The sequence below is a fragment of the Zea mays genome, chromosome 10, assembly GCF_902167145.1.
Source record: "Zea mays cultivar B73 chromosome 10, Zm-B73-REFERENCE-NAM-5.0, whole genome shotgun sequence".
Taxonomy (NCBI): Eukaryota; Viridiplantae; Streptophyta; class Magnoliopsida; order Poales; family Poaceae; genus Zea; species Zea mays.
The window spans coordinates 3950179-3965157 of NC_050105.1; positions in this window are offsets into that span (position 1 = coordinate 3950179).

A 14979-nucleotide genomic window follows, 5' to 3' on the forward strand; every position below is an offset into this window, starting at 1 on the left:
ATTCTGCTTTCTGGGATTCAGGATTCATTGGGTTCACCGAAGGTGCACCCAATGGGTGTAGCCCCCGAGCTTCGAGTGGATTACTGAAAATAACCCACTCGAAGGTCTTCATCTCAAATCTTTTCAGAACTCATGCTTTAGAAGTCAACATTGTTTTATTTTCATCTCATGCTTTAGAAATCAGCATTCTGTTTTTGTGGGGTTGATGATCCATTGGGTGCACCGAAGGTGCACCCAATGGGTGTAGCCCCCGAGCTTTGAGTGGATTACTGAAAATAATCTACTCAAAGGTCTTCATCTCATGCCTTTTTTTAGAAATCATCCTTTCCTCTTCGTCGAATGCCTTAGAAATCAGCATTATATCGTCAATTTTATGCTTTGGAGGTCAGCATACAGTTTGCCTTTGAGATCGAGCATGCGATCTTCCCATGTCTTGTTAGGTTTGAAATTTATTTGATCTGCGACAGATTGGACATCCGGTAGATGGCTCTTGGCTAGTCTTCATATCACTTCGTGCTTCAATGCTTCTGTTGATTAGACTTGTACCTCATCAGCTATTTTTGGCTTTCCTCTGATCTCCGTTGATATCTTCCTTCTGTCTTGATACATTCATTGTGTATACTGTATGGATGTGACTGCTTGGGAAAATCTATTGAAAATTCCTAGACGTCCCCCCTAATGGGTGTAGGCAAGGGGCGACTTGGTGCACTGAGCGTTTAGCAAACTGCTCCTGAGTAGTAACTTGACATGACCGCGGGTGTAATCATATCGTCCAAGCGGTTGACTTGAGTCCCAATGGGTGTCGTGTTACGTGAAACGGCGCCAGCCACCTGACTTGTTTCCAGACGATTTGAATTGCTTATTGAATATCTGCGACTGTTCAATGACTGTGGTAGGAGGTGAGCGGTTGCCTTCTTCTTCTATAAATAGTGTGCTTGCTTCACTGGCATCTTCACACATCTTACTGTCGCTTGTTGCTTACTCTCTTCTCTTCTATTCCACCATGGGCAAGAGCAAGAAGGGCGAAAGTTCGTCACACCACTCCGGCGACAAGCGGAAGCGCGAGCCGACTCCTCCCTCAGAGGATTTCGGCGATTCCGAGTACTCGGAGGAGGAGTTCTCCTCCGAGTCCGAGGGGTCGCCGGTCCGCGCCTCTCCCCCGGCGTCGTCTGACGACTCAGACGATTCCCAAGGGATTGCTGCGGAGGTGTGGACATACATCCGGGCCGTCGAGCGCGTTGGGCTCGAGGGCTCGGATGAGTTGGAGGTCTCCTCGAACGAGGGGGACTCCTCTGACTCCTCCGAGGAGGGGAGCGACGGTGACGACATCGGTGAGGGCGACGACGACGACGGAGGCGACGACAGCAAGGGCGACGGCAAGGGCGACGACGGTAGTGACAGCGGCAAGGGCGGTAGTGACAGCGGCAAGGCCAGTGGCTAGGCACCACTGGTTTAGATGTTAGTATAGTAGTAGAAGTAGTATTAGTAGAATAATGTAGCAGTAGTTAGTAGTATAGTGTAGTGTAATGTAGCAGTGTAATGTATCGAACAGCGGGAAGAAGACCAACTCATAATGAGTTGGTTTTTAAGTTTGTGAAAATACTTCCCCTCCTTATATAATGAAGAAGACTTCAGCTTGTTCTATGTGCATTTCTTGTTTTTTCTGTCGTTCCTTTTGCAGTCGGTCGACCGATTGTATTTGTGCTTAATGTAGCCGTTAAAACGGCTGATTTACTGTCAATATCTTCAGAGGTAATAGTCGAATGGTTTTTTTGCGACGTTGGCATTTTAGAGGTAACAGCCGAGTCCTTTTGAGCCACATCGGCGTTTTAGAAATAACGGCCGAGTGATTACTAGTGACGTCGGCGTTTTAGGAGTAACAACCGAGTTATATCGAGTCATGTCGGCATTTTAGAAATAACGACCGAGTGAAGACTGGTGACGTCAGCGTTTTAGAAATAACCGCTGAGTTGCATCGAGCCACGTCGGCGTTTTGGAAGTAATAGCCGAGTGATGACTGGGCACTTTTAGAATCGGTGCCTGATCCGGGAAAACCCCATTTGTACCGCGCCGTCGCACGCCTCTGCATTCTGAGCCCTAGCTTTACTTTCTGCTTCCAGACCTCCTCTGTTTCCCTTTGATCTCGCTTCTGCTTAGTTCGCCGACGAGATTGAGATGGCACCCAAATGAAAGAGTCAGAATTCCGCCGCTGAGATTATTCCTCCCATCGATCCCAACAGCCAATTACTTTTCGCAGGTAACCATATGTCTATTGTTTCCGAGTCGGACCTTCTCCATCTTGTCTCTGTCGGAGTTCTTCCTCCAAAGGAGCTTTGCTCTTGGCGGATCTGTCGTGGGGTTACTGTCCCGACGGAGGATACCCACGAGTCCGTTATTTACATTCCTTTTCTCATCTGCGGCCTTGCTCTTCCTATTTCTCCTTTCTTTCGTGGTCTCCTTGATTTCTACCATCTGAATCTGACTCATCTGAATCCCAACTCTATTATGCAAGTTTCTGTTTTTGTTCATTTGTGCGAAGCCTACCTTGGAATTCTGCCTCATTTTGGCTTGTGGAAGTACTTATATCATTGTCGGCCTGGAATGGCCAGGGGCAGCACCAGCTCGTGGGTGGTGCGAGTTTGGAGATGTGCCGTGGGAGGAAGACAGAGTATCTCGACATCCCACTTAAGGACAACATCAAAGGATGGCGCTTGGAGTGGTTTATTGTAGAGAATCATGGCAAGTCCCTCCCCCCTCAGTCAGGGAGACAGCCGGATGTTCGCGCTCCAAGTTGGACTGAATCCCCCACAGACTTGGAGATAACAGAGGTCAAGGTTCTGCTTGCCGAAATTGGTTTGTTGAAGGAGAGAGGTCTGACTGCTGAAGCTGTAGTTGGAGACTTTGTTTTTAAGAACATTCAGCCACTGAAGGATAGAGCGTACCCGGCTTATTTGTATAGTGGTGTCACTGATTCAACCCGGGTTACCAACAAGAGGATTCCTGTTGTGGATTTGGTAAGCTGACTGGAGATGATTCTTAGAGGCAAAGTATCGAATATTGGTGCTCCTGTTGCATATTCTGCCTGGAATCTGCCACCTTCTAAGACTTTTTTCAATTTTGTGTCTAATCCTCCTGCTAGTGACAGTGGTTTGGGTCTTAGAGTGCGACCCTCTCCCGAAGAAGTCGAGGCTCTGGTTGCTTCACTTGGTGATCTCCCCAATGATGAGAGGCAAGTTCATTTTGAGATGCCTATAAACCCAAGCGATGCAGAGATAAGTGCTATGCTGGACATGTTGGCTGAGGATTCTTCTGACTCGGTCCCTGCTGAAACCATTGCTATTGCAACTATCCCAGAGCCTGGAAAAACCTTGAATGCTCAAAAATATGATAGTGCTCGCCCAAAGCGCCTTCGCCCGGCCAGTCATCCAACTGCTCCTGCCGAAGGGAAGAAGAAGAAAAAGAGGAGGCTTCGGCGAGTGTCATGTTTGAATCAGGATGCTGGCCCTTCTGTTCCTGCTGCTGAAGAAGTACTAGTGGAACTTTTTACTTGGGCTGACCCCAATGGGTGTGACCTTGATGATGCTGATCCCAATGGGTGTGACCCTGCTGAAGCTGAACCCAATGGGTGTGATCCTGCTGATCCCAATGGGTGTGATCCGACCAGAGCTGACCCCAATGGGTGTGTTGTTCGTATTGTTGACGAGGATGAGGAAGAAGAGGAGGAAATCCCCTTAATTCGGAAAAACAGTCGGTGCTACCTAGTCAGTGGGGAGAGTAGTGATATTCCTTCTCCAGCTTTGTCTACTCTCGTTGGTCTGCAAGAGTTGTCCATAGCAAATTTTTTATCAGGCTCTCGAGGATATGGTTCCTGAAGATCTGCTGTCCGAGCCAACAGATAGTGGTATGATGAACGTTTGCACTGACATTCCGGATGTGGGGTTAGAGTTATCCCGAGCAGTGTCTCGTGCCTCATCAACCTTGGAGTGCGGTCTTCAAAGTCAAGAAGCTGGTCTAGGTTGCTCCATTCTCATGGAGGTCATTGAGAATCCTTCAGCCTTAGAGGTGGCTGCTGCAGAGAACCCGGTCCCCAAGGATGGCGCCAACAGTTACCCAGCCCCCGAGGGTGTTGCCGGTAATGATCCGGCTTGGGTGGGCAGCACGAGCTACAACCCAGCCCCCGAGGGTGCTGCCGGTGGTGATCCGGCTCCGATAGGCAATGCGGGCTGCGACCCAGCCCCCGAGGGTGTCCGAGCGGGCTCCCCTTCTCATACCTCCATGGATGTCCACGTCGGGTCTTCTCCTCCACATTCTGATTGTATGGCAGCAGCACGTGCTTCAAATCAGGAAGTCGCCTTAGAGACCGACGCACCTGACGCTAGAGTTTTGATTCATGCTGGTGATGTTGAGTTGATCCCCAATGATGCTCTTCAGATTGCCTCGGTTGAAATTCCCTCGTCGAGTCACCAACTGGCTTCTCATGATTTGGGGCTTCCTTCATTCTTCTCCAATCTTCAGGTAATTTGGCTTTTCCTAATCTGGCTATACTCCGGGCGAAATACTGTCTTTGCACTCATTTGTTTTCAATATCAGGCTTTGGTCGACGAGATGGCTGGTCATCTGAGATCGCAAGGTGCCTCTGTCCCAGAAGGGGCTCTGTCTCTGGCGCATTGGAATCTGATGTTGCTTCAGAGGCAAATTTCTGATTTGAAAATGACAAATGCTGGTTAGTGTATTTGTTTCCTCCTTGGCTACTTGATTAATCTGCTTTTTACTGAATATCTTTCTTCAACCATTTCTTGCTAGATATGGTCCGATGGTACTCTGAGCTCGAGAAGTATTCTCAAGGTCAGATGGACCTGGCTCGAGTTTCTGCTTCTTTAGATGATGCCAACTCATTGAATTCCTCTCTCAGTGCTCAGATTGACTCTGAAAAGGTGGCTAATGAAGTAAGTTTACTTGACTTTCTTTGTTGTGTTCTTACTGCCTGCTGGGTGTTTGAGAGTTGATTCTTATCTGCAGGAAGAAAAACGTGCCCTTGCAGCTTCTCGCGATAAGCTTGATAGGTTGTATCGCGACGCCAACAATTCTTTGACCATCTTGGAGAGGAGCCATCGCTTTACCATGGCAGATTTGGATAATCACCATCACAAGCTGCAAGAGTCCCAGGATGAAATCCTTCGTCTTATGCAATTGGTGTCAAGCAAAGATTCTGTCATCAAGGATCTGCGCGCTTCCAAAAGATCAGTCGTCCAGGAGCTAGAAGCTGCTTGGCTGGCTGTCAAGGCTGCTGAAGACACTTCCACTACTTTGAAGGCTCAGCGCGACAAGGCTATGGACAAAGCCATTCGCGCGGGGTGGATCTTGATGAGAAGGCCGGGTGTGATTGTTCCTGATGACATAATCGCTGATGTCAACGCTGCTCCTGACTCTTCGAGTCGCCCTTCTTCATCAGTTGCTCCTGAGAAAAACATTACCAAGTAGAAACACTGAATGCATTGTGTATGTGGTCAATGTGCTCGAATATTCTGTTAGAAAGTGTTCTCGGTACTGAATGCTATTATTATTTTTCTATTGTTTGAATTCAACAGTTGTTATGATTGCAGAAGTAAATGCAGTGTGATGGTTTTGAAACTTCTTTCTATTTCGCGAGGCCTAGAGATCGCCTTAAGACGAGTAATCGCAAGCATGCTTATGCTGGATCGAGTAGACACGAGCATGTCGCGCCGATTTAAGTCACTACTGACTTAAACCGACTGCTCCGTTAGTAGGGTATAGTGGTCACCCTAAATTAAGTAAGCGTGAGCATGTCACATCGTCTTAAGTCATCGCCAATTTAAGCCGATTGCTCCGTTAGTAGGGCATAGTGGTCACCCTGAGTTAAGTAAGCGTGAGCATGTCACACTGTCTTAAGTCATCGCCGACTTAAGCCGATTGCTCCGTTAGTAGGGTATAGTGGTCACCCTGAGTTAAGTAAGCGTGAGCATGTCACACCGCCTTAAGTCATCGCCGACTTAAGTCGATTGCTCCGTTAGTAGGGTATAGTGGTCACTCTGAGTTAAGTAAGCGTGAGCATGTCACGCCGCCTTAAGTCATCACCGACTTAAGTTGATTGCTCCGTTAGTAGGGTATAGTGGTCACCCTGAGTTAAGTGAGCATGCAGATTGACAATAAACGGTTCAAGTGCCTTTGAGAATGAAGTCTTTTCATTGATGGTGTATTTTCCAATTACAGAATACAATGCCGTCCCAATAGCTTTTGAAATCTAGCTAGGGGTAAAACTTCCTGAGATGCTCTATATTCCATGAGTTCCCTATTTCCGTGCCATCCATTTGAGTAAGACAATACGATCCAGGCCGAGTGACTTCTGCTACTATGAATGGTCCGTCCCATAGTGGTGACAATTTGTGTCGTCCCTCCCCCGTTAGAATTCGGCGGAGGACAAGATCTCCCACTGCGAAGGATCGATGCCGTATGGCCTTATCATGATAGCGCCTCTGAGTTTGCTGGTACCTGGCTGAATGAATCACTGTATTCAATCGTTCTTCTTCTAGTATATCAACATCCTCCAGTATAGTAGCCTCAGTGTCGGCTATGTTTTCGAAGATCAATCTTGGTGCCCCAAACTTGAGATCATCAGGTAGCACTGCCTCCGAACCATAGACCATAAAGAAGGGAGTGTTTCCGTGCAAAGCTCGGCTAGGTTGAGTTCTTAGGCTCCAGACCACATACGGCAACTCTCTGATCCACTTTCCTGCGAACTTTTCATTCTTGTCGAAGACTTTCTTTCTGAGTGCTTCCAATATCATTCCATTAGCTCTTTCTACTTGCCCGTTGGCTCTTGGGTGTGCCACTAATGCATATTTGATCTGGATGCTTTTTTGTTCGTAGAAATCAAAGAACTCTGAGCTAGTGAAATTGGATCCCAGGTCAGTTATGATGCTATTCGGTATTCTGAACCTGAATATTATGTCTTGTATGAATTCCACTGCCTTAGCTGAAGTTAGAGAAGCAATGAGCTTATACTCTATCCACTTAGTGAATTTGTCAATAGCAACCAGTACATGAGTGTATCCTCCTTGAGCTTTCTTGAAGGGTCTAATCATATCCAGTCCCAAGCATGCGAATGGCCATGTTACAGGTATGGTTTGCAGTTGCTGCGCTGGTAAATGTTGCTGTTTTGATAAGTATTGACAAGCTTCACATCTCTGGACTAACTCGGCTACGTCACTCTTTACCGTTGGCCAGTAGAAACCAGACTTGAAGACCTTCCCAATCAGAGTCCTAGATGCTGCGTGTATCCCACATTGCCCAGCGTGTACCTCATCTAGCAGTTGCTTCCCAGTAGCCGAAAGAATGCATTTCATGAGGACTCCTGTCGCGCCTCTTCTGTATAGTGTTTACCCAATGAGAGTATAGTGAGCTGACTACCTTGCAATGCACTCTGCTGCATTTTTGTCATCTGGCTCCTACTCATTCTTTATATATCTGATGATTGGTTCCCTCCAGTCATCAGAATCTGACTCTGGTTGGCTCAGAATATTGCACTCTTCTGCCCGATCTAATGAAATGCTCGAGCGTAGTACTTCTTGGAAGAAGACTCTAGGCGGGACCTGAGTCCGACTAGATCCTAGCTTTGACAACGCATCAGCTGCCGCGTTGCGATCTCTCTCCATATGATGAAATTCCAGCCCTTCGAATTTGTCTTCTAGCTTTCGGACGGTGGTGCAATATTTTCCCATGGAGTCATTCGAGCAATCCCACTCTTTGTTTATCTGACTTATGACCACCAGTGAATCCCCATATACCATCAGTCTCTTGATGCCCAGTGATATGGCAATGTTCAGTCCATGAATCAAAGCTTCATACTCTGCTGCATTATTGGACGCTGAGAATAGTAACTGAAGAGCATATTTGAGTTGTTCACCTCCAGGTGCAATGAAGAGGATTCCTGCGCCTGCCCCCTGCAGCTTCAACGAGCCATCGAAATACATCCGCCATACTTCTGCAGTCTCCGGGTTATCCGGCACTTGTTGCTCGGTCCATTCTGATACGAAGTCAACTAGTGCTTGAGTCTTGATTGCAGTGCGAGGTCGAAATTCAATGTCGTGAGCTCTCAGCTCGCAGGCCCACTTGGCTATTCTTCCGATGGCTTCTTTGTTGTGGAGAATATCTCCTATTGGAAATCCAGTGACTACTATGACTTTGTGAACGTCAAAGTAGTGACGGAGCTTGCGTGCAGTTAGAAGTACTGCATACAATAGTTTTTGAACTTGAGGATATTTCTTCTTTGAGGGACCCAGGACTTCACTGATGAAATGGACGGGATGTTGTACTGGGTATGCATGTCCTTCTTCTGCTCGCTCGACTACTAACACGGTGCTCACCATGTGAGTCGTGCAAGAGATGTATAACAGAAGATCTTCAGCCGGTTGATTCGGCGTGGCTCGGCGCGGCGGTTTTAGCATTGGTGGTGTTGTCAGGAATTTCTTCAGTGCGTCTAGAGCTTCCTGAGCCTCTGAAGTCCATTGGAACTTGTCTACCTTCTTGAGCAATTTGTAGAACGGTAGGCCTTTTTCTCCCAGCCTTGATATGAACCTTCTTAGAGCCGCCATGCATCTAGTAAGTCTTTGTACTTTCTTCTGTGATCGTGGTGCCTCCATTCTCATGATAGCCTCGATTTTTTCTGGATTAGCCTCAATTCCCCGGTGGCTGACAATAAACCCGAGCAATTTTCTTGCTGGTACTCCGAAGACACACTTTTCAGGATTAAGCTTCCATCGATATCGCCGCAGACTGTTGAAGACCAGCTGTAAATCTTCAATGAAATTTTTTGAATTTTCTGTCTTGATCACCATGTCATCCACATAAGCTTCCACACGCTTGCCCCAATGGTCGGCTAAGCATGTCTGAATAGCTCTCTGGTAAGTCGCTCCAACGTTTTTGAGGCCAAACAACATGGAGGTATAGCAGAAAGCTCCGAACGGGGTGATGAATGTTGTTTTTTCCTCGTCTTCTTTTGCCAAGCTGATCTGATGATACCCGGAATAGCAATCTAAGAAAGACAAAACAGAACACCCAACGGTTGAGTCTACCACCTGGTCTATTCTGGGAATTCCAAAGGGATCCTTCGGACAGTGTTTGTTGAGATCCGTATAGTCGACGCATATGCGCCAATCCACTTTATTCTTTTTGAGTACAAGAACAGGATTTGCTAACCACTCGGGATGTAACACTTCTCTAATGAATCCTGCCGCGACCAAGCGAGCCAGCTCTGCACGGATGGCTTCTCTCTTGTCGGGCGTGAAACGACATAATTTTTGTCGGATCGGCCTCGCCTGGGGGTAAACCTGCATTTTGTGCTCAGCCAGTTCTCTCAGGACTCCTGGCATATCCGCAGGTTGCCATGCGAATACGTCTCGGTTATCTTGCAGAAACTGGACGAGCGCGCCTTCCTATTTATCATCCAGGCTGGAACTGATGATGGAAGTCTTGTGCTCATCGGCGAACCCGAGGTTGATTCTCTTGGTTTCTTCAATCGGCCGCATAGAGGTCATGGCTTGAGCTTCATTCGCGGGTACCGCGAGATCTTCCTCAGGCTTTGAGTTCCCCTGCGCAGAAGAAGTCGCCGATGGCTTGGTGGTGAGGGCCGCCTGAATGGCCACTCGGAAACACTCTGCAGCGCCTTGGAAGTCAGTGCGCATAGTTATGATTCCATGTGGTCCTGGCATCTTCAATATCATGTACGTATAATGTGGAATGGCCATGAACTTCGCCAGTCCAGGCCTGCCAATGATGGTGTTGTATCCGCAGTCGAAGTTCGCCACCTCGAACCTTAGGAACTCGGTTCTGTAGTTTTTTGGAGTTCCGAAGGTGACCGGCATGTAGATGTGTCAAAGTGGATATTCTCCTTCAGTCGGCACGATGCCGAAGAAAGGAGTGTCTGACTCGTGGAGCTCTTTGAGGGGAACTCCCAAGCCTTGAAGCGTCTGGGGGAAGGTGACGTTGATGCTGCTTCCCCCGTCCACTAACACCTTCTTCACCCTGCTCTCTCGGATCATCGGATCGACGAGGAGCGGGTACTTGCCCGGGTGATCGAAGTTGAGCCACTGATCCGCCCGAGTGAAGGTGATCGGGTGTCCGGACCATCGATATGGGGCGGGAGGGCTGGTGGCCGCCACCAGTATCTGACGGTCGTTGAGCTTCTGTTGCCTCTTACTTTCCTGCGATCCATGTCTGCCGAAGATGACGTTGACTTCTCCATCGACGCACGGGAACGCTCCGCCTCCTCCCCCTCCTGCTGTTGAGGTTGTCGAGGTTCTCCAGGTCCTCCTCATGGTGAGGGAGGTGGCAGAGGTTGGAAGGGTCAGCCGTTCCCCACGGAATGCTTGAAGTCTCTGCAGTTCTGGAGGGTGTGGCGCATGTCCAACGTTTGTCGGGTTGTTGGTTCGTGTCGCGTCGCAGTGCTGCCGGTGCAGGCTTTGCTCCTCCGATGAGGTACTGAGCTCGTTCGTCGGCGGTGATGTAGAGGTCGGCTTCCCGGAACAGCTGCTTGGAGGCAGTCGGCGCTTTTTGCAGTATGGCTCGGACGAAGGCCGAGTCATTAGATCCCTGGTATAAGTCCTCGATCACTACCTCTTCCGTGACTTCGGGGATACGATTTCTCATGGTCTGAAATCTCTTGAGGTATGACCGGAGAGTTTCATCCCATCGGCGCTTGATGGATTTGAGGTCCCATGGTTGCGCCGGTTTGTCAGAGAGATATTGAAAGTTGGCGGTGAAACATCGACTGAAGTCGCTCCAGTCGTCGATGCAGTGTCGGTGTAGGTGTCGAAGCCATTGCAGTGCATCCTGCCCGAGGACGATGGGAAAAGTATGCGGTCATCACATCTTCGGTTGCCCCAGCGGCTCGGGCGGCGGTGATGTAGACGGCCAACCAGCCTCCCGGATCCTGCTTAGGCGCGTACTTGTCGACGTTGGAGACTTTGAAGTTAGGGGGCCATTGAATGGCCCTGAGGCGTGGAGTGAGCGCCGATACTCCACACGTGTCCTCCTGTCATCGATGATGCTGTCTATCCCGGGGAGGGGAGTTGTTGTCATGATGCCTTGACCGTCCCCGGGTTGTGCCGCCAGTCGAAGCCGTTGCCGACTCAATTCTGGTGGTCTGACTCCGTGTAGGGATGTCGTGGTCCCGGTCATATTCTTCTCGGCGCCAGATCTCGTTCTCGTGTCGTCGTTCACGCGAAGCGTTAATGGAGCTCCGTGCATCCCGCCGACTGTTGATGGCGTGTCGTAGATCACTCGGAGGATGAGTGAGAGGTAGAAGATGATTTGCTGCCCGAGGAAGCAGCCGCCGATAGCCCTCGGCGTCCGGAGTCCGGGGGAGGCCATCCGCTATACGAGCCAATACCCCACCGACCTCACTCGGTGTGTTCATGGCTCGGGCGAAGTCGGGGTTCAGGTTCTGTTCGAAGAGAGGGTTCTCTCGGCGTTCTTGCTTCCTGCTCAGCCTGCTCTTGAGCTTGCCGGCGATCACGTCGCCGGAAATTCCTTCTTTCCCTGAAGACCCGTTCTTCTGGAGTTTCACCCATCTCCGAGATTTCATCTCTCGACACGGGCTGCACCGGGTCCCGCTCTCTGGCTTCATGATGTCGCCGAATATTTCGGCGTCGGTTCCTTCGTCGGCGAGATTCCCGCTGAAGAGGTTCTTCTCCTGGCGCGGTTGGTTCATCGTCGGAGATGGGAGTTGATTCCACTCTTCCCTCGATGAAGAGGACGTCAGGGTAGAATGGGTCTTCGTGACGAGCTTCTTTTGGTTTTCCTTTGAGGGCGGAGGTATTAGAAGAGCGGTTTGATGATCCTCTGTAACACCCGGATTTTAGGGGTCCAAAACCCGGGCGTAAACATAATCACCAGGTGTGCTGGGACCAAGTCTCACACATATGATGAATCATGGCACAGGATCGAATGTCACATCTTTACTATTTAACAGGAGTTCTATACAAAATAAATAAGTAATTACATTATAAGGAGACAACGGTCCAGCAACCCAAAGTTGACTGGGAGACGACGGCCTAGATCTCTCACGAACTCATCGCAGCATCCTCCAAGCGCTTCATCCTGTGGTACCTGTTCCTGACCTGTGGGGGGGGGGTGAGACAGCAAGAGTGAGCTCACATACGTTCATCGCTCAACAAGTTGTGGGGAATAATGTGCATGAACTTGCCAAAGATGGGAGCTCACGTGAAGTGTAAGGCTTACCAAAGAGGATGGTTAGAGCTGAGCATTGCTTTTAAAGTTGGTCAAAATTTTATTAGCAATTACTAAGTATAAGTAAATACCAACCCAATTAAGTAGTAGAACAAAAGTAACAAACTCACCTGCGATGCAATGCATATGACAAATTGAGTTTAAGTTCCATAATTTAATCATGTGAGTGTCCGAGCCGCTCATGACCGTGAGCACGGCTAGTATACCAGTTTTACACTCTGCAGAGGTTGCGCATCTTTACCCACAAGTCATGTTACCCATCTGCCAAGGGATCGCGACTTCCCATACACCTCTACCGAGGAGGCGAGGCAGGGTAACACTACGAGGCCTTTACAAAGTTCCACTAGCTTCAGAAAACCCGCTACAGTTTATAGGAAGCTCCAATGCAGGAATCCCTTGCAGGACCGCCATCACAGCAAAATCCTCCCGAGGGCCTCCCCAGGAATCCCTTGCAGGACCGCCATCACAGCGAAATCCTCCCGAGGGCCTCCCCAGGAATCCCTTGCAGGACCGCCATCACAGCAAAATCCTCCCGAGGGCCTCCCTACACTGACCACTCCCCTACTGCCCTTGCCCCTTTCAGGTAAGGTAGTCCTCCACTAGCTTTCCTAATTAATCGGCCAAGGGCGTCCCATTAAACCCTTGTGGTAGCACTGTTTTCCCGGGTGGTTCTCCATGTTCCAATTAACATAATGATCTTATCATGAACGATAAATAACAACGGATAACAAAAGTATAATCATGAGTAATGTATCTTCATACCCAAAACCACATAAAGCACTAGCAAGTACTACCCAAAAGTTCAGTGGTAACAAGGTATAAAGATAATCAAACTAGGGTAACCTATTGGGTCCCATCAAAATTAACCTATGCAGATCATTATGATTAATCAGAACATGGCTGGGTAAAAAGAAGTGATCAAGGGCACAACTTGCCTGAGACTTGAGATTCCAGGTACCAGGATGATCTTCAGATTCTCGTGACCTCACTGCTAGTCGTAGTAATACAAACATACATGGTATAGGCAAAATTAACATAACACCAAACATAAGAACAAACTGAATAATAATGACCTACGCGTTTCTACGAGACTTAACACAACTTGAACGGATCAAATCGGAGTTAAAACGGAGGAGATACGAATTTCCTAAGGTTTTATGTATTTGATACGAGATTAACTAAGAAATAAATTTTAATACCATTTTCATGTTAAAACAGAGACACCGGGTGATAAACAACATTATTACAAAATTATAGAGACTGAAATGGGTCGATTTGGACTAAGTATGCATTTTCTATACATTAAACAAGTTCTGGCATTTATTTTCACATTAAAAATCCTATTTCTAATTCATTTAATTGATTTAAAACAATTCTGGATCGGGCCTCAATTACTGGTAAGTTCAGGGGCTAACCCGCAAGATCTCCAAGACACAGCGCGCCACTGGTCTGGACTGCGGGTTGATTTCCAGAGAGGTGAGGGTCTCTTTATAAAAATTGACCCGCGAAGGGGTACGGATGTTTTCTGGCCGCTGGATCACTTGCCAAGGGCACGGATTAGATCGGATCTCGGCCGAACCGGTATGCATTACCAGCCGCCGGATCGGGATCCGACGGCCCAGAGTTTATGAAACCGGATCTAACTACGCCCGTTGGATCTAGATCAACGGCGCTGGCTAATCTACCCGAACGGTATCCCTTTGATCTAATCGCCACCGTCGAACTATGGATCAACGGTCACAACCCTTTCTCTCCTCCCCCCAGGTCACCGCAGAGCGACGGCGATGAGCTCCGCGGCGGCGGTCTCACCGGCGAACCGCGAACCGATGCTCCAGCGCCCAAACACCGATTAATTAGTCCTACACCTTGCGCTAAACGAGACGGACGTGGCTGAGGTATCCGTACCTGGAATTGGAGACCTGACGAGGCCGGACACGGTGCGAGGCGGATCCGTGGTGGTGGAAGAACGCCGGCGAGTAATCCGGAGTGCTCCGCTGACTAACTCCACCCGATTGCGCCACAGATAGTTTCGGGCGTTGCCCACGAACCCCCCGGACACCTTGCCACGGCCGGAAACCCCCGTAGTACTGATCTAGCCGGTGGCGGCCCTCCCTCGGGTTGAGCTTGCCGCGGCGCTGCGCTCGCTGTGGTGTACTCGCCGAGGAAAGTAGAGGGGAGGAGGAGATCGTGGGCGCGCTCGGCTTTTATCTCCCCCGACTAGCCCAACGACTATCGCGGCAATCATGGCGAGGATGACAGGGATGCGGCGATGGCGTTGTTGCTCACGCACGCGAAATCCGCGGAGGGGAAGGACCCGACAGCGCGGTCCCGCGTGTCAGCGATGGAGCGAAGGAGGCGGCTGCGCGAGCAAGTAGCGGGTGAGGCTGACCGATGGGCCCAACTTGTCGGTCACCTGAGCTCGATGCACGCGGAGGCGCAAGCGCGGCTGACGGGAGGGGCCCGTGTGTCGGCGCCATCCCCCGAGTGGGCTACGCAGCGGTGAGGGGCATTGGGCCGAAATGAGGCTAGCCGGCCCAGGTAAGGTTTTTATTCTTTTTCTTTTTATTTTTCTGTTTTATTTTCTTCATTTTCAAATCCAATTGAATTCAAGTTTGCATTCAAACTTGATGGCTCATCATTTACACTGTATTTGTATAGTTAACAGTAGTAAGTTTAAGGATATCTATTTTTTTTATATTTTTATATCATTTC